General features: G+C 41.7%; 1 long non-coding RNA gene across 1 annotated transcript; it reads left to right on the top strand.

The window, feature by feature from the left end:
* Positions 1-3,387: 3,387 nt before the first annotated feature.
* On the top strand, positions 3,388-10,747 carry LOC131574246 (uncharacterized). The gene is made up of 4 exons (XR_009276424.1): positions 3,388-3,806; positions 4,939-5,042; positions 5,148-5,266; positions 10,207-10,747. It is a non-coding gene; the product is annotated as an uncharacterized LOC131574246 (long non-coding RNA).
* The last annotated feature ends 10,813 nt before the right edge of the window (positions 10,748-21,560 follow it).

Here is a 21,560-nt window from a genome sequence, read left to right as displayed (position 1 = left end):
CTCCCCGAGTGTCTCCCCGTGATGCTCTGTGCTGGGAGGGTGCAGCCCCTGCTGCAGTGGGGCAGAAGGCTGTGTGCCCATCACGGCAGTGACTGCCTGCTGCTCCCCTGGTGTGCTGTGACACGGCAGTCCCTTGCCTGTGAGAGCCCCTGGTGCTGGCCTGGCCCCCACACTGTGCCAGGGTGGCAGCCCTGGGCAAGCAGCCCCTGCAGGTGCCCTTGGAGAGCTGGCTCTAAGCAAGACCCACGTCTGTTTCACTGCATTTAATAAGTCTGCTGGAGACTGCCCACTGACAATTAAATGGTTTGTCTTCAGGAAATTGGAGCTGTAGAGACCCTGACTTCTTGGGTTTCAGATGCTATTTGACGCTTCAGGGTGTCTTTGTCCAAAAAGGTGGGTCCTAGGCAGCACCTGTGGCTCTTCAGGGTCTTCCACTCCAGGAAATTGATCTGAGTGAAAACATGCAGGTCTTTTCCTAGAGTTACTTTTTCTATGATTCATAGAGTAATTCTATTGAGATTTTGTTTTTTTTGGTGCTGGCAAAAGATATGGAACAAAGGAGCCCCAAACAAAAATCTGTTTGGCATGCCTGTCAGAGATGCCTTGATTTCTGCCAATCCTCCAGCTGCTGGTTCCATCTGTTGTCTCCTGATTTTTTTATCACTTGCAACCACCTTAGGGCACAAGCCACTTCTGTGTGTGCGAATCCAAAGGGACTGGTATGACACAATACAAATCCTCAATGCTTCAGCAATACTACATATAATATTAAAAATGCTCAGCAAGAGATTTCCAGCCACATCTCAAAGAAACTCTTCTAATCAATGAATAATCAAGCGTTCCTTACACTCTAGTTAAACATATGTGGCAGCTCTGGCTTTTGTACTGAAGTGTCTCTATTGTTACCTTAATAGTTTTCTTTTTCCCAAACATCCCTACAGGGCAGTTTCAGAGCATTTGATTGGCAGTGCCTGTCTGTGCATGCCCACTGGTACATGCTGATCTTCTGAGTAAGAAATGAGCTGGTGGACAATGACTTTGAATCACCAAGGGTTACTTGTTCATCAACATTTCACTGTTGTCTTCTCTTGACCCTACAGCTGCTCCTCCCAGTGTGACTTGCCTCAGTCTCTCTTCCTCTTCCCAGTCTGGTTTCCCATTTTCATTCCTCCTCCCTTTCCCACAAGCCAGATTTTTTCATGCTTTGTCATGCAGGGCTGGGAGTGCACCCAGCCTCTGCCAGGCACATCCAGGGCTTGGTCACAGCCTCCTGTTGTCATCTGCAATGCTGTTCTGGGCTACCTTGCAACTGTGAGACAGCACACACAGGTAGGCTCGAAAGCTGGCTTCATCCTCCAGCCCATGCCTTCATGAAAAAGTGTAGCCATTGAAAATAGCAGTGCAGTTGAAGAGATGTCATATTTACACAAGCGATGCCATGCTTGTTTGGTGTGCTTATGTTGCTACTGATTTTCATACAAGAAGTGGGGGATAGCCTTTAGTTTTGTTGTCTGCATTTATGCTATGCAAACTTCTTCCACAATTGATGGTGGTCCACAGTTCCCAAAGTAAAAGACCACCCTTCTAGTTGGCATGCTTGTACTCTGTGTAGAAAAAGCCTAATAAATCTCAGAAAGATAGAAGATGGGAAAATACAGCTGCTGTGTCATTGTACTGCAGATTAAATCACATTTATTATTTTCAGCAGCAACAAGAACAGCAAAGTCAGTGAAAAACATTGCAGAAGTACATGCAGTTTCGAGGCAGCCACATGGTAGACAAAAAGGCTTCCCCAAGCCTAACAAATATGCTGTCTTGTTGGGGAGGTCTGTTTCAGAGATGGAGGGAGATATGAGGCAGCAAACGCTCTGCATTTTCTATCTGTGTAGGCTTGGTTGCTCATTTTATTTTAAAATAGCTTCAAAATGAGCAATATATGTCTCCCACCTAGGTGAATAGTTTTGTTTCAGTCCAGAGTGTGGTATCTCAATTTCAGCTGCAAAGATTTTGGCTCAAGATGCCAGGCCCTGGACTAGAACAGCTGAGATGTGGACATGTGCTCTTCTGCCATCCCTGCTGAGGAGAGGGGGAGGTCAGGAAATCAAATGCTGGGATTAGTAACACAATACACCACAGTAGGAAAATGCACCAGGGCTTAGTGGTTGGATCCTGAACATTCTGAGAGCATATTCAAAGTCTTTTGCTTTGGTGTGGGGTTTGAGGCTTTTTAAAATTGGTTTGATTCCTTGGGGTTTTTTTATTCCTTTTTTCAGTGGACTGAGCTCCTCTATGGATTTCACTCCAGGGAGCTGTGGAAGAGCTGGTCTGTTCTCCATGGGAGAACTGCAGGACGATGTAACAAGGACTAACAGAACTCTGAAGTAGATGACCTGCAGCCACATTAATTATTGATCATGTTAGCAGTTGATGAGTTATGCTAAATTGATCTGTGGCAAGATAATATGAATTAAAAGCTGCTTAAATATTTAGTTTGGGGCTCTTTCTATATGGCAGGAATTTGAATGAAAAGCTACACAGGAGTCATGGCTGGAATCAACTTTTCAGTAAAGACAAGCTGTCAGAATAAAAGGTACTATCTAAATGTAAATAATGATTTCTTAGAGGAGGAATCTCTTGCAGGTAAACATTTTAATGGAGGACTGGAAATCCTTCCTCACAAAATTCTCTAAAGGTAGGATGATAGATTAAGATTTTCTTGTTATTAATTTAATTCCTCCATATTTCACTTTAATTAAATTCTGCTGCATCTGAGGTAGTGCACAAAGCATTGTAGGGAAAAAGAGAGACTAAATGCCTGTAGGAAGTGAGGAGGACTATTAGCTGAAACTCCATATGTTTGTTGCAGCACTGCAATGCTGTACAGCTGGAGCACAGCTTGAGTGAAATGAATCCGTAGATGACTGGTGAGAGGAAGTAAGGGGGCTAATTCTGTCATTGGATACATACATGTGTGTGTGTGTATATATGTATCAGGCAAAATAATTTGCTGATGACTCTGCACAGGGGCTTGTAACAGAAGGGAGCCCATGCCCTGAGCTAAAGTGCCTTTGCCAGTGAGGTAAGTCTCACTGAAGAAAAAGGTTGGCATCACTCCCCCTAAAGAAGAGCTGATCAGATGCCCATCAGCATGCTCAGATCCTACTGCATTGCCCCACAATTTTGAAAGACTTTATGATGTTAATAGTTTTGAAGGCTGACATGCATTCTTGGTTGGTTTAGGTGCTGCAGTTCCAAATAAATCCTTCCCTGTCTTCTCCTAGCCTTTCTACAAAGAAACATCCTTAATGTAAAGCAGTCTTGGTCCTGAAGTAGAAATGTGTTTTATTATACCAGTTTAGTGCAAACAGGCTTGAGTTATCTTTAGTGAGGAGGCTCCTGCCTACTGTAGTTTCTTCCTTACAGTTCGTCTGACTTCATTCCTTCGTGTACCAGAGAGCGCTTTGGCATTCAAGGGTATTTGTCTTATTTTTTTCTCACCCTTCACAAAAGCTGTCCTCTGCTTAACATGCACATTTTTTCCTTCGGAGCCATTTTCCTCTGTAGGCTCTCTGAGCTGGCCAGCTGCCAAACAGTAGGGTGAGCTGCATGAAAAAGCCTTGATCATTGACAGGCTGTCTTACAATTTCTTTCTTGTATTCAAGATGCAGATGGATGTTATTAGAAAGGTTTTTACTTCGAAGTGCGCGGCTTGTCCACATGGCTGAGATTAGTGCTCAATACTCATATAATGCTTTTCATCCTCAAAAGGGCTTTACAAGCTCCAGCCCCCAAAACACCCCCACAAGGTAGGTGCATGAGTTTTGTTATATGCTTTACAACAAGGAGGGACACATGTTAGTAACTTGTTCAAAGATGTATAGAACAGCAAGCATTATAAAGAAAGGAATTATTTACACTTTTCCTAATGTTCTTCTGTGAAGTGTGCTATGAAAAAAACAAATTAAAAGACTTCACCATGGCAACATGTCATCCCCCATGAAAGAAGTGATTAGTGACATCAAAAATTAAAATGTATCTCAGGTTATAGTACTACTAGATAAAAATGCAACCTTTCTAAAATTTGTGAGGCCAAATATGCTACTGCACTAAGCTTCAATTAATACAGCAGAACTGGAGCCTACAGGGATCGTCAAAGAGACTCAAATTTGATAGAAGATTTGGAGCACTTGCCTCAAACCATACTTCAAAACAGAGGGAAATGATTATAGGAAGAATGATGAAAAATGCCTTCTCGGTTTAAAGGACAGTACATGATTATTTTTTTCCTCTGCTTTAGCTGCATGATTATAATTAAAACACTCCAGTAACCTGAACAGTCACAGTATGAGCTCCCTTCCACTGAAAATCCTCGTGAGGAGGCTGAAATAAGCTGTAGCCATAAAAGATGTCTTTATAATGATGTATTTGCACTGAGCTTCTACTGGCATGACTACACTGGCATGCTTGACCTTGCACAGACAAGCCAGTGGAAGTGTCCAGTGTTGACCAGCGCACATGACCTGGCCAGGACCACTCTGGGATGTGATTTCTAAACTAGGTTGGCAAGACCTTGAAGGCTGTCTGATAATCATCATTTAAGGTCTTTGTAACCCCAGTGGGCCTTAGGGCCTACATAGGCAGCTGGAAAAATTGGCTTGGAAAACAGGAGCCAACTTGGCCCCATAAGGAATAGTTGATAAAGCTGTGAGATGGTGAGGCACTTCAGAATAAACCAGCAGGGCCAAGCTGGGGGAGTCTACAGGCAGAAGGGTTTGCTCCACAGACACACACCCACTTTATGCTTTCTGGCTAAATAGGTTGCAAATAGCCTGTCTAGCCCAAGTCCTGAGGAGGGTAAAGCTTGACAGGCTAAAGCAAGTGTATATTTTAATTCTGTTCATCTTCGCTATTTTTTGACACAGCTTTGTTTTCTTTCAGATTATGTTTTTTTCCCCCACTGAGTGAATACTTGCATAGTTTTGTTGATTGAATGAAGGACTGCAGCATCTCAGGAAAGATGTAACTGAACTCTGGTGTGTCAGGTAGGACTGCATGGTTGGTGCTGCATACATTAGGGTGAAAGATTGGAATGGTATAAACTACTCATGCTTTTTTAACCCCAAAAAAATTTCTTATTTTTTTTCCAGAATACTTGGACATTCCATCTTATCTCCCTCTTGTTTCCAGGAAAGGTATCAGGCCCAAAAAGTACTCTGGAGAAAAGGGAAAAGTTTGATGGTTTGATGACTACTACACAGTGTTTCAGGTAAATTCAGGGAAATGATGGGCACGTAAATTAATGAAGTATTTCTTAAGGGAAATTGCAAGTGGAACAAGTTACCACATTTTTATGGTTCCTACATCCTTAGCCTTTAATGCCAGCTACACTATTTCACCTTATAATTGTGCAAGTAAGTACATCTAGGCCAATTAAGTATTTTCAGTTGCCTTAAAAAGAGTTGCAAATGTCCACTAGAAGATGGAGATACCATATAATTTAACCTAAATCATTTAGGTTTAGGGTTAAGAGATGCTTTTTCAGGGCCATGATTTACCTGTATGGTTTTGAAGAAAAGACATACATGTGCTCATACCATGAGGTATTTTAGGGAACAACTCAAAGCTCTATATTGCTTTGGATATCTTCAGTACTTTTATTTCTCTTTAAAATTTACTAAAACAAAGGTCTGCAAGCACTGCAGAATTGGTCCAGTCCACCGTAGTCCAATTTTTCTCAAATGCTATCACATCTTCATTCACCTACAAATTCCTTTCTCATTTTCCACAAAATTAGCCTTGGAATCTTCAGGCTTGAGGCTCCCACAAAGTGAAATGCAACTCAATTCCCACATGCACAGATCTTTTAAGATCTAACCACAGTAGTAAAATACTTCCCCTAACTTCAGTATTGGTCTCCAAATTCAAATGAACTGAATAGCTGTAGCATTATTGATGGTTTAAGAAAAAAAAAATAATTAAGAATTTTTTGCTTGAAAGGCCTCTCTTTGCACTTTGAAGATCTGCTGATATGTGTTTTTAATTGATTGTATTTACATTGACCAGGAGTATCAACCCACTATCTGGGTCAGAGATTCACACATAAGGTGAGAGGGACCCTCACCGAGAGTATATTAGTGATGAGTGTGGGTTAAGGATTGCAGGTACTTCAAATAAAACTTCAGAAAGTCTGTTTGAAAATAAACAAAATTTCCATGCAAATACTTGACTTCTGGGGCATTGAGAGTATTTTTGTAACACAAGGGACCAAGGCAGATTGATTAAAGCTGAGTTTTTCTCCTGTACTTCAACTCCTCTGCTCCACAGCAAGGGGAACCTAAGTTCATACCTGAATGCAGTAGTAATGCAAAGGCTTGAGGCAACATTGTTAGCTACTCACATCAACGGAATGAACTTATACAGCTCACTTCCACCTGAGAGAAGAACTGTTTTAACAGTTCGTGCCTTGCTAACAAGACACAGATGTCGCCATTGGGCAAACAGGGGCAAGATTGTTTTGTTTTCCATCAGGCAGCTCTTCCTGGGGCACAGCTGAGTGCAAGTCAGAGAGGTGTCTCTCTCAGAGGGTTTCAAACAGTGCATTCTTTTTTTTTAGCTAGAGACCATCCTCTGTGGCAGCACTGTGAGAACTCCCTAAAAGCCCAGCAGGGATTAGAGACAGGGAGAGGGTCCTTAGCTTTTTAAAACTATCAGAATTTTATTGGTCTCATTGAAAGACAGCTGAGGACCTTTAATCAGCTGAGGACCTGGGCTGTAAAACAAAGGTACAGTGAAGCAGGAGAATGATCCACCCCAGCTCTTCTCCCGCTGAAGAATCTGCTTCCTCATGTGAACGCTGCTTGAGCACAAACCAGAGCATGTGGATGCCAATCTCCACCCTCCAGTTTATTTGCAGGAGGGTACTTGTGAAGAATTTCAAGACTTCCTTATCCCAAAGGCTAAATACACAGGACTGTCTCCATTCCAGCTAGCTTGAGCTGAAGGAAGAGAGATTAAATATGGATAGCAGGACTGTGGTTACTGTGGCAGTGCACAGAGCTCTCATGCCAGTCAGGTGCCAGCATATGTCAGCAGTCTTGTAAGTGGCTAATAAAAAAATCAATAAAATAAAAAAAAAATTAAAAATAGTTTTCTCCAACAAAATCTTGGTGAGTTCCTGTGTTTTTCAAAAGTTGCATCTTCCAGAGGGTCATTTATTTGCCACAAAGCGTTAGTCTCAACTACCTCTTTCTGTCCTCAACTACCTCTTTCTGTCCAATTACTTCCCACATCTCAGTTTCTCTTCCTGACCTAGAAAATTATTTACAAGATATACTTGGTTGGCTACAGATCTTCATCTGCAACTTCCCTCTGCTACTTGCTCTGCTAAGCACAGCAACAAAGACAGAGGCTTTTTCTTCTTATTTTAATTTTTTTTTTTCTAGAAAGAAAAAGTGAAACAGGCAGAGTGTTCCCATGTTTTTCCACCAGTGGCACAAGAAGGCAATGATGAATGTTCTCAGCACAAATCAGTTGTTACAGGAGTAGGAAGATGGTGTTTATCACAGATAGCTGCTGAATGTTTAAAGAGTATTATGAGTATCTGTTACATAAATGAAACAAATAACAAAATTAACATAAAAACCCTGAGGGAAAGTGATAAGTTATGGCTGTCTTAGATCCAAGAAATACAAGGAATACATTGTGTAAACTTCTACCTCAGAGCTAGTGACTGCTTAAGAGTGCAGTACTGCTTATTTTTGTCTGGTCCTTCATGTCTCTGTTCTTGTGTTACTGGAGGATTTCTTGCTCCAACTGAATTTAATCATTGACTTTATCATTATGCACTTGTACAGAAGCTGAAGGTTACAGTGGAAAAAGGGATGTCTTTGTATTAAGTTCATTACAAAAGGAAAGGAATAGAGAGCCTTAATTTTCACTGCTGACATTAACAGAGATTGTAGAGTCTGCAAAACAAATTTGGCCATGATAGTGTTTTGAACCTGAGGTGTGTAATTTTTTTATGATCTGTTAAGGGTAATCTTTGAATACAGGTTCAGTGAGGAGCTCTGCACTCACAAGGTCAGGCATAATGTCATTAAATTTTCCAGAATGGTCAAAACAATTTCCCTATAAGCTTAGACCACCTTGGTAGCTTAACTCAGTGTCCATCTACCTGGGATATGCTTTCTTTGGATAGAGTAAAATTAGATTTTAAGACTTTTATTCCAGTTACTGGATGGTCTCTTCCTGGAAGAATAGATGGAACGCAAATCAATGGAGTCTGGTATCACTAATTTGTAAGTAACAAAAATACCGACTTTTATAGAATTCACTGAACTTAAAGCTGATTCTATCCATTTAAATTGGTACCTAGTACTTGTCACATTATGATATAGGTGTGAATGTGCTCTGCCAGGATATGTATGCACAGCAGAGAAACATTCACTTAAGTACACACCCACACATCCCCATATGCTTTGAACAGATCTAAATGGTGACTGAAGGATGAAGAAGGCTGAGCCACATAAACATTATCCACAACGACTATTAATTTCAAGGCAAGGCAATAATTTATAAAGGTTGTTAGGAAGCAATGTAAATGCAAATGCTCCTCTAATAAGTGCCAGGAGTATTATGTTGGAACATGTTTGTGATTCACCATAGTGTGTTAAGCAGGGAAGAGCGTGTATGATTCCTGTGGAAGATGGTGACAAGAGTAAAGAGGTGAAAACTGACAGGAATGTGGCGTTCGGGGAAGCAGTCCAAGGAAGAGCTCTAGCAAGGGCTGACTTAGCAGTGCAGTAAGCAGTGCTTGGTGCTGGAGCGAGGACAGGCAATATCTGGAATAATTAATCAATAATTCATTATGGAAAAATGCTACCAGCTGTAAACTTAATTTGTAGAATAATGCCCTCCAGTAATGCCAAAAGTTATAAATATATTCATATTTTTTGAAACAGCTAGTACAAGCTGAAGCCAAATGCTTCAATCATATATAATATATAATAAAGTTGACTTAAAAAAAAAAAGAAAATGTTTCTGATGGCAGACAGTGAAAATTAGGCAATTAGTATAGAATCCCAGTACTGAAAATAGCACATTTAAAGTGAAAGGTCTTAATAACAATGTTAACAACATTTTTTTTCTCACATAAATATTTTATATCTTGGTGCAGGAATAAAGTTCCTATCTCCTTTGTGTTTCATTTTCCTAGCAGAGCTTTACATATTTTATTTATCATTCTGCATGATCTATTAGATAACTTTATCATCTAGTATTTTATGAGAAGCAGTATTGTTGGATATTAATAATCATCCAGCTATCATTAATATGTATGAATCAAATTATTTTAAAGACTTGGCCAGATTTGAATAAATAGTAATCCTGTCTATATTTAGACAGTTTCTACTTTTGATACTTTGGCACAATCATGTAATAATTGGGTTGTAGAAACTTCAAAAGATTATTTTAAATAATGAAATTACAGTTATTTCAGAAAGAGTAAGCTTGTATTTTCTTTTAGGAAATTTCTTGGTTTAAAAGAAAAACACTGAAATGTAAACTTTGACTTTAATTTGTTCAGTAATTTAAAGTTCAAAGACAATGAGTGAGAATGAAATTTTTTTTTCTTTTTTGGGGTGTCTTTTACTGAAATTTTATTATTAGAAATTGTATTATGAGAAATATATGTTACATCAAATATACAGGTCATGGAACTGTTACGATGTACAGTTGAAATCATTGAAATTATTCCTATGTATGTCCTGCCTCTATTAGTTCGTGGGTGACTATTTGTAAAGGAGTGGAGAGCATTTTTTAACCTATACATTATTCAGAAAGTGTCATCTATCTAAAACAACACTGGCTTTAGTATCTCTGATACCTTTGCCACGTGTAGCAGGTGCAATTTGAGACCCCCACAGAGCACCTCTCCATGCTGGCAGCCTGTCCTAGAGCACAGCAGGACTGAAGCACTGACTTGTTGCTGGGTGCTTTGTACCGTCCCACTGAACCAACCTCTTTCACCACAAGCCCTGATAATGACAAAAGATGCTATTTCACTGTTTCTCTCTGAGGTCCATTTTCTGTTTAAAAAAAACCCTCAAAATGCTACTGTTACTAGAAATAGCACTTTGCTGTGCTTCCCTGTGTCTCAGAATACTTTACCTAAGAAGTTTAGTGCTACTTTTGTGTCTCTTTTCACAGAAGGAGAAGCTGGGGCAGATGTTGACATGAGATCTGGAGCACACCTTCCCAGTGGGGGTACCAGGATAGAAGACCTCCCATCATCACTTTTACTCCTGAGGGATGAGGGGCAGACCTGTATCGTGGTCACAAGTGCAGAGGAAGTTTGTGTAGATGTTCCTGAACTTCAGAAATACACGCTCGACCTTCAAGAGTTTCTGCTAATTTGTTCAGTGTTCACACAGTGTGTAGCACAGGCCTCCTGCTATGCCTCGTGAGTGCTGCTGCAGTACAGCCACCTTTCCTTTTGTTTGGGCACCTTTATCAGTACAGCTGAAGGGAACACTGTGTGGACTGTGAATTCCTCTCCAAGATCATGTAAATTCTTGGACAGTACATGCTGTTGCTCCTATTATTAATCTAACTAGCTAAAGCTGGTTTGCATACATCTGCAGCTACAGCAGAAGTTTAATGATAAATATTACCAAATGTAGCCATGCAAATAGTGGCAAATATTGAATAAATGCATGAAATGCATTTAGTAAGTAAAAAAATCTTCTGTTTTTCCATCAAGAAAAAAACAAAGGATGATTTTTCCTTTATTGCACAGGCCAGGTTCTCTTTTGTAACCTTTAGAATTTCATACATTTTATGAGTATAAAGGGGTCATAAAACCTATGGTAAACATTCGAGGATTATTTTACTATGGTCTGTATTAAGCTACTGATACCCTTCTATCCTACCCTCTGGATCAGGGGTGCAGAGTGGTTGCTCCATATTGTGCCCATACATAAGTGATTACTGGTTGGCAAATAGCCACAATAACAGAGGATCTTATGTAAAAAAATAATAGACAACACCACCCATACAGACGAACAAACAAACTCACATGCTCTTCATCACAGTGTAAAAGGTCCTAAAAGCTGGAATTGCAAATGGTAGCAATCCCAGCCATGTATAAATCCCAAAAAGTGAGAGACATTCTTGGAAATGGTGCCACCCCTAAAGAGAGAGCATAGAGGCTAATCTTATTTGAAGGATAAGATCATCTCCCCTTGGTAGTGGCCTTACTTGTACATAAAATAATTCATCTTTGACTTAAAATCTGACAAAATTGGCTTCTGCCCAGTCCAAAGGGGACAACTGCTGCTCTCGAGGTCAGCTCTGGAGGGGTTCACCAGGCCAGTACCTCTGTTCCCCTATAACTGTCTACGTCCATGAATGGAACGATCTTTTTATGGCTCCAAGAAGGTGCCAGGAGAGAGGGAGAGGGGCAATTCTGAGGGCTGGAGTTTGGCTGCATGAGTCTGCTTCAGCTGCCATGCCATCTCCAGGAGAGAGATGAAAATAAGTACCTACCCAAAGAAATGGGAGAAAAGAGCATCCCTGGGCTTATAACCAAACAGAGTGTATATAATTTACTACACTCCCTCAAAGTGGCAATGTTTTATTTCTTACCAGGACAGACTGGTGCATCCCAAGCAAACCAAGTGTTTAACTGTGGGTGACTAACTACATGTGTAATGAAGTAAAAGACATGTGGCTAAGCCAAGTGCAAGTTTTTCAAAGTGTGAGCATGTTCTAAAAAATGAGGTTTAGCAAATGAACAAAATGCTCCCAGAACTGCTGAATTTGTTTTCTTAGCATTTTAGTTTAGCATTTTAGTTTGACCTGACCATTTCAAATAACCACTCAAAAGAAATGGACATATTCAGGAGGGCAGATACCCTGTATTTCTAAGGCAAAATACTTCTATAAAATAACACAGTGATTGCTTATAGCTATCCAAAAAGATATTGCGCTGAGCTGTCATATTTTGTGTTGCAGCCTTTTCATAATGTTGAAATATCAACGCTATATGTACTGCATGTGTATAGTTAACTCTTGGTTTCCTGGTATAAGATGGGTAGGAAACCTGTATAATGTATTAACATGACCATAAAAACACCCCCCCCCGCCCCCCAAATCCATAATAAATAAGGGTAAGAATAGATAATACAGCCTGAAGAGTAACCAATAAGCCAAATGAATGGCATGTCCAGAAATATATGTGTATTTAAAATTATACTGATTTTTTTGGTTGAAGCTGGAAAACAGGAAGACAATGAGACTAAGACAAAATGTAAGTTGCATAAACATTCGACACTGTAAACTATATTTTGTTGAATACTTGTAGTGAAAAACAGGGGTTTCTGGAGATAATTGGATGCTTTCTCTAATAATAACTGTCCTTACTCTAAATTTTTATGATTATTTACCAATTTATTGTTCATTTTTTTCCTATTCAGAAACAACTAGACTAATTTCAGCAAGAGAAAAAGCCTAGCATAAAGGACAGGCTAGTAACCATCATGGAGGATATGAATAATTTGCATTATACAAATATGTTGCTTACAGACACTAAAAAAGGTGTTAACACAACACATCCTGAAATACTATTGAGAAATTATTGAGTATATTTGTACATATGTACATTCTATGTACAATTCTCTTGTCATTCATTCATTCATTCATTCCCATTTATAGCAGTTCATGTAGTGTGTGATAGGCCTTTGACACAGACCTATAACCATCAAGATTTGTGACACTGAGCAGAATACAATGAGAGCCCCCCAGATCCCATCATCTGAAGCAAAATATCCCTGTGAATCACAGGTATTGTGTTACCAGACAGCACAGCAAAAAATTAACCAGAGCAAAACACTCGACTTGATGCTGTTACAGCTAATAGGACTGAAATGAAAGATAATTGCATATTAAAATAGAGTGGGTAGCTCTGTTTTGATATAGAGATATAAAGATGTCAGGCAAGCTAGGCTGCAGCAGCAGGCAATGGGTGCCCTGAAGTGATTGAGGAGTGAAGCCCAAGAGAGCATTCCTCACATTCCTGTGGCACTCCTCCTATACATATGCCCCACAAAAAAAGGGAATTCCAGCACTCCGGATTGGTGAGCTGAGCTTCAGAAAAGCTGGCACATTTCTATAGCTGCAGGCTTGATTAATTTGAAGGAATTATTATCATCTCTGGATGATGAACACGAGGCATATTTAAACTGTTATTTTTTAGGGCAAAGGACGTGACATTTCCAATCTGTTACAAAAAAAAAAAAAAAGAAAAAAAGAAAAAAGAATCTCCCATCAGGACTTCCAGTAAGCACCAATAAGCAAGATGTAGAGAATGTGGAGCACTCCCTAGTATTTTCCCAAGATCTGCCCAGAATAATTGGTATAACTGCAAAAATATTTTGCTGACACATATGAGTGGGATTAGCCCAAAGAGCTATCTTTGTTAATGAGCCATATCTAGAAATTCAGTAGGTTTAGTAGATTACTATCTGAAGACACAGCATTTTTGAGAGCCACTTATGTCTAAAAGTGTAACATTTTTTCTCCTGGGACTAGCAGTGTATGTTCAGTAAGGAAATGATGGTTATCCCTGGGAATTTTCACAAATAAAAAAATCAAATAAAGATGACAGTACCGTACTTGGAATTGAAATGTGACTGCTAGTGACTGGGAATTAAACAGATTTATTAGTGTTGACATTATTTACATTGCGTGATCCGTATCAGCCAAGGGTACACATCACTTGTGAAAGCAAATACATTAATAGTATTACCCCGCCGTTAATGGCACGTTAATAATACTTCCATGATTCGCGTTTGTCAGGCTGCTGCTGAGACGTGCTCGGTGTCGTGGTAAACAAAGAAAATCAGCCATGTTGCGAGACCCTTTATTCTTTAAAAACTTAAGTTCACGTGAGAAGAATGCGGCGCTAGATAACCCCCAGAAGAGTGATAAATTAACGATTTCACACCCTTCCCTTCCTCGTTTTTTACCCCCTATACCAATGACAGAAGGGACAGCCGGCTGATACGGATTACTTTTGAGGAGTGTGACAACAGGTGGCCTCCCCGAAGTCACTAGATCGGGCAGATCAAGTCTTTATTTATATTTTTTTTTGGCGTCCGGCTTGCCCATCAGCGGTATCCACGCACAGGGTGCACCACCGCCGAAGCTGCGCTGATGCGCGTCCCTCGGGACCATGGCGGCAGCAGCTCAGAACTCTTTTTTTGTGGTGAAACCCGGCAAGGATGCCTTCCCCGGGGGAGGTTACTGAGGCAGCCGGAGGGGACCCCGGCGGTCGCGACCCCCGGCGACCCGCCCCCCCTTCCCTCCTCCGGCCCGCCCCGGCCCGCCCCCCGCCGCTCCGCCTCCCCGAGCCGGCAACTTCCCCGTCGCCGAGGCGGGCGCGGAGCCCCTCATCAGCCCGGATGGGAGGAGGAGGAAGAGGAGGGAGGAGGCGACGACGACGGTGCCCGGGGGGATGCGGCGGAGCGGGCCGGCGGGAGGCGTAGAGCCGGCTCGAGAGGGAGCGCCGAGCCCTTGTCGCCGCCGCTGCCACCGGCGGGGCTCGGCCGCCGCCTGCAGCTCCGGGCGGCGGCGCTGCTGAGCCCGCGGTGCCTGCGCGCCGCCGCCTCCCGCTCCTCGCCCAGCGCCCCGGCCGCGCAGCGCCAGGCCGCGGCCGCCCTCCCCCAGCGCCTCCCGGGCGGCGGCGGGAGGCAGCAGGGGCGCGATGGCGTCCTACGTGGATAACAGCTTCCGCCAGGCGGTGATGAAGAACCCGGCGGAGCGGAGCCCCCAGGTAAGCGCCCCTTGCCCGCGGACCCCGCGGCTCCCTCGCACGGCGGAGGGGCCGCCCCGCTGCCCCCGCCCGCCCCGCGCAGCCCCGGCCGGGGCAGCCCGGAGCCCCGCGGCCCCGCTCCGGGGCGGCGCGGCCGGGGCTGTCCCCCTCCCAGCTCCCGCCGAGCTCCCCAGCGCCGAATTCCCGGTCGGCAGCTCCCGGGAAGGGAAGGCGCGCATTAACGCGACAACTTTCCTCCTACTCCCTAATTCTGGGGGAAGGAGAGGGAGAAACGCCAGCTGGGTTTGTTTTCTGAGGGTTGCTTCCGGTAAAAAGAAAATGAACTTAGAGTATAATTTTTTGGTGGTGTATTTTTTCTTTTTTTTCCCTTTTTTTTTCTCCCCCTCTGTGTGTGAGTGTGTGTGTTTTGTTATTGCCCCGGAGTACGGGTGGCTCAGGATTTGAATTCAATCCCTACTTTTACAGAGCTGGCTGGAGCTGGCAGCGCTGTTTCATAATGTAGGGGCTGAGGTCAGTGGTATTCTTGGCAAGTCCTTGCTCTCCAAAGTAGGGTGAAATCCTTACACAATGGCACCAGGCAGGAATTTTTTAGATACCTGCGCCGGGCTCCTGGAGCCCTCTTTGTCAGAGGAGTGTGTGAGTTGAAGCTGCTCGTAAGCGTAGTTGCGCTTAGAGAGGCTGAGAAAGGTTAAGCTGGGGACTGGAGTGCGTACAGAAACATTTTGACTTAACATGACCTGAAAAACAACTAAAGTGAATGAGTTCCTTCTGCTCCCGAACGGTTGCTGCAGTGGCTGTTGCTGCCAACTGTCTAAAGACTAATAAGCTTTACACTGATCCCCACATCAAGCCGCGGTTCAATAGCTAATGATACAAGGAGTTACTTTGCTTGGAGTTGTAATGCCATCTGTCCTATTTTCTAAAGGCTTGTCCTGCTCTCTGAGCAGTCCCTGTGTTCGGGTTTTGGGGAAGAGATGCTGTTACTGATTGTTTTGGCAGGCGTCCGACTGGCTGGTGATGATTTCAAATTGGGGCAAAGAGGAAACCTTGACTTTCGGTCAGCACCCATAAGTCATTCCTCCTACTATAGATACGTCATTGTGGTAATGTTATTTTTATCCCCGTGCTCATGGAATATGTGTGAGAAAATGAAACTTTGCATGGAAAAACATACTGATTGCACAGGCATCGTATGTGGCGTGCCTTTTTGGCAACTCTATTTTTTAATTTTTTTTTTCTTTTATGAAAAAAAAAGGAAGCTGCTTCTGGAACATGTTTTTGTGGTGCTAAACTTGTTTCTCTGTCCTTGTTTGACCTTTTCCAAATGTCTGTTTGCCTTCAGTGCTGGACCCAGCCCTTTAGAGTGTTGTGAAAGCTGAAGGAGGCTGAGTGCTCTCTCCTGGGGAAGACACTCTCTGCAAACTCGTAGCGAGGTCACTTGGATTGGCAGAGGCATAGATTCCAGCTGGGAGAGCCTACCAGCAGTGTCCAGCCTCAGGACATGGTTATCGAAGCATGGTGGGGTGTTTGGGAGGAGAGGTGCTGCCAGATGCTCAGAAACCACTAGGTCAGGCTGTGGGGCCACCAGGCTGGCTTTGGGGGATGATGCTTCCCCTGTGGCATGATCAGTGCCATGTGAACTGTTAAACTTTGTCATATCCTTGCCAGTTGGCCTTGTTGTCTAGAAGGGCTAATAAGGAAACACGAAAAGGCAGAAAGCGAGAAATGACGCAGTGAAGAATCCAGCCCGAATGCAGGGATAAAGCCCAGTGAAGGGCATGGAGCAGAGAGCTAAATTGGGAACACCAGGACTGCGTTAGTGCTGTGAAACTTCCCGAATCAGCACACTGGCAGCCTGCTGTGGCAATCACCACAGGAAAAGAAGCCCACCCTTAAATCCATGAAACTGACACTGGCCCAAAATAATCCACAAATCAGACCAAATATGTGGGAAAGCTAATGTGCTGATGTTAGCAGTGGAAATACTTGAAACTGGTGGTGCCCTCCTGTTGCTGCTGGGGAGACTGGGCTTGCAGCAGAAAACTTGGTAGGTGTTTTTGTAAATGGATTATGTTGAATTGTCTGTGTTAGTTTTCTGGTTCTCTGTTCAGGAAGTTTGATTTTATTTTACAAGAGTATTGCAATTTGAAAGAAATATGCTTATGCATATCATATATCATTATTATGTGTAAAGGAAAAAATATATAGAAAGGTACAAAGACCTTGTTTTTCCTTCTTCCCTTAAAGTAACTTATTGTCTCTTTACTTGTATTTTCCTGTCCTTGCTATGCTATCTCCAAAAGATTGCTACTTAATTTTGGCTTTTGGGAAGTCATGAGGCTTCTTTAAAGTCAAGAGAGGGTTGGAAAGAGAAAATATATTTATCATATTCATGTCAGTACAGGAAATAGCAAGAGAAATATGTTGGTAGCATATTTGCTTCTTATTTACGTTAACAAACTCTTTGGGGCTCAGCTTCTCCCAAATCACGATGAGGTAAATATCTGTTTGACATTACTATTCACCCTGGACTGTCAGGGTGCAAATTTGGCACCATGCCTTCACTGCAGGCTCAGAGGAGAGGAGTGACAGAATGATAGCCAGCATGTACAACTTCGAGAAGTAGGTCTGATAAACATTGTTGGAGATGGCAAACTTAACTTGGCATGAACTTTTGTAATGCAGAAATCTCTTGGTAATTTTGGATTGGGATGAATTATTTTTTTCTTCAATGTAAACAGTGTATTCTGCAGTTGCTTCCATAAATTCATAACTTTGTATCTCTTTGGTATATCCTCCTTTACAGAGTGTTCCTGAATTTTGTAACTCACAACTCAATATTCTGTTGGCCAAAGAAAATGAAAAATACAAGGAAAGGATTTATATGTGGCCTGCACTCTAACATGCCTGTTGTGTAACTCTTCTCTTTAATTGATGTATTAAACGATTCATTTTCTCTTTGAAGACGTGAACTAGGAAGTTAATTTAACTGCTTTGGGGAATCTAACTTTTAAATGTTCATAAATTACAAATGGTTTTATGCCCTTAAGCTGTGAGTAATAGCAATCTACTTATTTTCTCTCCTAACGTCCTCTTGCGTGGACTTTTATAGCTTTAAGTCTTTACAAAACAAATTCTTTTTGGCATCATAGGCCATTTTAGAAAGCGTGCAGTTTTATACTGGTGTAGCGTGGTCTGAAAAAATAGGACTGTTTTTGTTTTCAAACAAGAGAAACTGAGCCCTGATCTTTCTTTATCCTAACAACTCATTTGCATGGCATGGTATGTGAATAGTTAGTTGCTTCAGAAACTCTGCATACTGTTCACTATTTTTGTGCCATGTGGTGATGTCTGCAGGAAGAAATTTTTTGAACGTGTGCCTTATATATGTTAGATGCCTAAGGTTTGTTTCTGGAAACTGCCGGTGCGGTACATGAAGGCAGTTCAACACGGCAGTAATGAAGAGCAGAGATATAACAGCATCGGACCAGGGCGGAGGAGAGAGCTTTACAGTAGCCCTTAGTTTGATACTAATGCGTCATTTAATGTCAGAAGACATCTAAACAGGATGCTGTTGTTAAGTAGATACTCCCTTCTTGAACACTTGAGAGGAAAAGTGCTTTAATCATAGGATGTACCTATGCTTTTTCCAAATAAACTTTCAGCTTGTTCCCCAGTTGTGTTATTTTTATACTTGTAACCAGTGATAGATAGCATGATTGTGTGCAATCTTCAGATAAGCCAGAAATGAACATTTTCTTCTTGCTACAGTGATCTCTTAATAAATAAATACAAGGCTGTGTAGTTTAATGGGATCAGAGAAACTAAGCATTTTATATGTGAGTCTAGCAAAAGAATATTTAGTCTTTAAATTCGAGCAGATCATGTGTCTGTATATCAAATGCGTGAGAAGACTAAAATGATATTTTCAAAAGAGCTTATTTGAGATTTCTTTCCTTTGAAAAATAAAAGTATTTTGGAGCTTGAGTTTTGCTTTCAGATTTTCTTCACTGTCAGCATGCTACTCTGTTGCCATCTTTTTGAGGTGAGCGTTTACAGAGGAGGATAACCCCTGTTATCAGGCTGCTAACAGCAATATAATGCTGAGAACTGATTCTGTTGCTAAATTCTTCTGCTGGTTTTTGGTAGTCCTGAGGAGCAAAGGACTGTGCCTGGTATTTAGTTGTTTTGCATTGATATAGTGGTCTTTCCATAATGCATCTCAGGGCTTTGTTGTCTGGTTGTTCAGGAGCAGCCTTACTTTGGCAAGGCTGGATATTCTGTCTCTTTCTGGGGAGCCCATTTGGCCAATAAAATTAGATTCCTAACTGTGCTTCCCATGGTGGTGTTCAGGCTTTCTGCTGACTGCAGTGACTAATTCTGAAGTGGGGTCATGAGCCTGCTATGTTTTGTGTTAACATTGGGACCATCGTTAGTAACACAGCTTAATGAAAAAAAGGTTGTTGCTGGTTCTTGATCTGGGCTTCTTTCTTGCTCAGCAGTGGACTTCACTGCCATCATAAAGTCAGCCGTAAACATAGTTGGTCTGAACCAAAAAAACACCCCAACAAACCTCTAGATGCTGTAGGGTTTTGGAAACTTGTTCAAAATAGTTAATATGCCCTGAATGTGTCTGAAAAACTGTAGGTTAAGTGGTGCCTTGTGGCTCTTGGGCTGTAAGTAGAGGGGCGGATACAGATGAAATCAGTTAAAATACACTAATGTATCTAGAGACCTTTAACCATAGGGATTTTTCCTGCTGTGTTTCAGCACTTAACTGAGAGCATAGAAAACAAACGAACTATTGGGAAAAAGTGATACCTTTACCTGATAAAATAACTATTTGACTATTTGTTTAGTGCAGAAATAACACCAGAGAATGTATTTTGGAAGTAAGTGTACTTTTTTTTTTTCTCTTAATGTTTTTCTCAAATCAGTGTTACTATGCAGCATTATTTCATGCCCAACAAACTTATTTGTATGAATATATCCTTTTGTGGCTGATAAGTAAAGCTGAAAATCCTTGCATAGCTCAGATTTTCTTGTGAACTCTCTAATCTCAGTCTGTTGAAACAGCCCTGGCATGTTTGATTCTGAACTTGCAGTGTCAATTTTCATGTCATTTTCAAAGCTAAGGGTATGTACCGCAATGGGCTGCTTAGTATCCTGTTTGTTTTGAAAGAGACTGTGCTTATTTCCCAGTTTTTCTAATGGGCGTGTGTTTGTCTGTATTTTCCCATAGCCATTCATGTCTTCATGGCCAAGATCTTTGAGAATGGCAGGAGTATTGACTTGTTAATTTATTTTGCAGTAGTTCTCCCTTGTCATAGGGCTAGTACTTTCTGCATTAGTAGGTTTCTGTGTCTTTTAATGATAGGCATTTTGCCGACACTTGCAAAGACCTTGGTATGATCAGGAAACCTTCACCTATAGCACAGAAATAGCTGAGTAGAAGCCTTATCCTAAACACTTGTGTGCTTTCTCATTGCATCAGAAGATTGCAGCTTGGTTAGCTGTACGTATCCGAGCCGGTTTGAAACTGGGAAAGTGAGTGAGGGTTTAACTCTAGCGCCGATAAGCTCTGTGCAATTTCCTACTCTAATTATCTGTTTGGTAGAGTTTGCTTTTGATTTCTGCCCTGCAGTAGCTGCAGAAGTGTTTGTCTGCCCTGGGTTTGGGCTGAGTATGTTCCTGTGAGCAGGTTTTTGTCAGACTTTGTAGACACAGTCTCTTTCCTGCGCTTAAAGTTGGGAGCCTTTCCATGGCATTCTTGCCTAGGACATGTACTGAAGTGAGCAGTGCTGGGCCCAAAGCCCAGGGGTCTTCTGCTCAGTGCAAGCTTGTTTTGTCCACTTGCTTCCTGAGGTTCTGTTCAGACATCAGAGCATGTGTCTTTACTCTCCGTGATGCCGAAGGACTGGAACCTTCCTACCCATCCTCACCCACCCCACCCTTGTGTGGGGTGTAGCGCATGGTGCTGCAGGGGAGGATTTGGTGGAGGAGGATTATTGTAAAGCAAGACTTGCCCTGGGTAGGCTTCCTCTTCTGCCAAAACTAGTAACAAGCAAAATCATCTCTTGGGCTTCTGAGACCAAAAGGACTGATAGCTCTTTCATGTCTTGGGTGTTAAAGTGTAGGTCAGCAAAAGTAAGGGACACACAAGCATCTTGCCAGGATCATGTTTTTCCTTAGTGAGAAGTTGGAATGTTTATTCACAGAGAACCCTTGGTACCTGAGGGAAAAAAGAAAGATAATTTAAGTGTAACCTCTAAAGATGATTAATTTATTTTTACGCTTATTACAATATCCTTTAGCTAAGGTTTTTTTGGTAAGTTATTGTTTCTTGTTTTTCCATTGTTTTAAAAAGCCTCCATGTGTAAAAGTTTTTAAAAGTCTACGCTTATGCAAATTACTGAGTAGTAACTACTAGCAGTAGCAATTCATTCTATTCAACTACTGATCTGATTTTAATATTTTTTTTTCTCTAAATCAGAATGTTGCTACTTAATCTGTTAGCATGTTTCAAGAATAACTATATGTACACTGAACAGTCATTGTAAGAACTTTGACTTCCTCATTGAGGGTTTTTTGTATCCTCATGAGAAAATATATTTTGGCTTGTGTTTTGGGAACTTTCCCACAGTAGGAGATCTAATTTTTGCGAGGTATTGTTTGGGAATTCAAAAGGAGCACTGGCAGAAAGATAGCTCTACAAAGATGCTTTGTGAAG

Source organism: Poecile atricapillus, unplaced genomic scaffold (assembly GCF_030490865.1).
Source record: "Poecile atricapillus isolate bPoeAtr1 unplaced genomic scaffold, bPoeAtr1.hap1 scaffold_202, whole genome shotgun sequence".
NCBI lineage: Eukaryota > Metazoa > Chordata > Aves > Passeriformes > Paridae > Poecile > Poecile atricapillus.
This window is presented reverse-complemented; position numbering and strand designations above follow the sequence as displayed.